This window comes from Dipodomys spectabilis, unplaced genomic scaffold (genome assembly GCF_019054845.1).
Source record: "Dipodomys spectabilis isolate Male_0828 unplaced genomic scaffold, ASM1905484v1 ptg000278l, whole genome shotgun sequence".
Classification (NCBI taxonomy): domain Eukaryota; kingdom Metazoa; phylum Chordata; class Mammalia; order Rodentia; family Heteromyidae; genus Dipodomys; species Dipodomys spectabilis.
Genome location: NW_024870955.1, coordinates 3,385,748 through 3,387,572, shown reverse-complemented (window position 1 = coordinate 3,387,572; position 1,825 = coordinate 3,385,748). Strand labels below are relative to the sequence as shown.

General features: G+C 37.9%; 1 non-coding gene across 1 annotated transcript; it reads left to right on the top strand.

Moving 5' to 3' along the window:
* The first annotated feature begins 1,256 nt into the window (after nt 1-1,256).
* Nucleotides 1,257-1,363, top strand: LOC122126445. Its single transcript, XR_006150931.1, has one exon. It is a non-coding gene; the product is annotated as a U6 spliceosomal RNA (small nuclear RNA).
* The last annotated feature ends 462 nt before the right edge of the window (nt 1,364-1,825 follow it).

Below are 1,825 nucleotides of genomic sequence, written 5' to 3'. Positions count from 1 at the left end.
AAGTTGTACTAGGGCTGGGAAGGTGGCTCAGCGGTAGAGCACTTGCCTTGCATGCATAAGGGACTGGGTTAGATTCCTCAGCACCACATAAGGAAAAAGAAAAAAGCCGGAAGTGGTGCTGTGGCTCAAATGGTAGAGCGCTAGCCTTGAGCTGAAGAGCTGAGGGACAGCGCCCAGGCCCCACGACCGGACCCCCCCAAAAAAGTTGTACTATATTTCAACAAGTAAAACAATGCTACAAATAAAGAAAACAATAATTAAATGTTAATAATTAATAAAATATAAAACAAAAATATTATCACTGTTTTCACTATTTGAAGTGTACTACATATTAGATTTTACTATTTTCTCATAATCCTGTACATTTAACAATGACTGAGGTTGTGATGTTCAACAAGAGTTTTATAGAATATGAGTAGTCTTTAAAGCTATCCACTAAGATTACTATTTATGGCTCTTCTCATTATTTGTTTATGGCTTATATCATCATTTTTCCTCGTTAACTTATAAACTGAGGAAGCCCTAAAGTTTTAACAGCCTGTGTAGTTAACAAAGTGTTAACACTTCATTCTGCTTCTTTACACAAAAACTTTGCAACTTCTCATTAATAAAGTTTCTCGAAACTCTGAAATGTACATACTTAGTAGTATATGTCTGCCACCATAAATCTTAAATACTTTATGGAAAAGTTTTATACCTGCCAAACAGTCCTAATTTTGGCATATGTAAACAAATTCCCAAAATTAAATATATTTAAAACATTAAAACTTTTAACAAACCTTAACACTTGGTGCAGTGTTCATTATGACAGGTGCCTTGTATAGAATAATTGAATCCCCCTCCTACACATTTCTTGAGCAACAGATATCTGGAATTATTTTGTTTTTGATATGTCAATCTTGACTTTATTCTTAAATTTGTGCTTATGTAAGAAATATATGGTTCTAAAATTTCATGACAATTCTTTTGAACTTACTTTTTGTTGAATTGTCTAGTTTAATAAAATCCAACTGCACTTTTTTTGGGGGGGTCCATTCGTGGGGCCTGAACTCTGGGCCTGGGCGCTGTCCCTCAGCTCTTCAGCTCAAGGCTAGCATTCTACCACTTGAGCCACAGCGCCACTTGCAGCTTTTTTCTTTTTGCTTATGTGGTGCTGAGGAATCGAACCCAGGGCCTCATGCATGTAAGGCAAGCGCTCTACCACTGAGCCACCTTCTCAGTCCCCACAATTGCACTTTTGATATAAAAAATATTCTGTGCTCAATTCAGCCACACGTACACTAACATTGGAACAATACAGAGAAGAGTACCATGGCACTTGCGCAAGGACGATATGCAAATTCGTGGTGTGTTCCATATTTTTACAACAACAGATGCTGGAGGGGATGTGGCCACAAGGGAACCATGCAACATTCTTGGTGGGAGTGTAAACTTGTTCAACCACTTTGGAAAGCATTATGGAGGTTCCTCAAAAGATTCCACATAAAGCTCCCCTTTGACCCAGCAGTCCCACTTTTGGGGATTTACTAAATGATCACAAACAAGACCATACTAAAACTACCAGCACAACTATGTTTATTGCAGCATTATTTACCATAGCTAAGATATGGAACCAACCAGCTGTCCCCACTACATGAATGGATCAAGAAAATGTGATGTATATACACAAGGGAATTCTATGCCTCCATCAGAAAGAATGACATTGCCCCATTTGTTAGGAAATGGAAAGACTTGGAAAAAAATTTATTAAGTGAAGTAAGCCAAGCCCAAAGAAACAGGTCCCATGGTTTCCCTTATTTTCAATAACGAATATATGTCTGGGGTA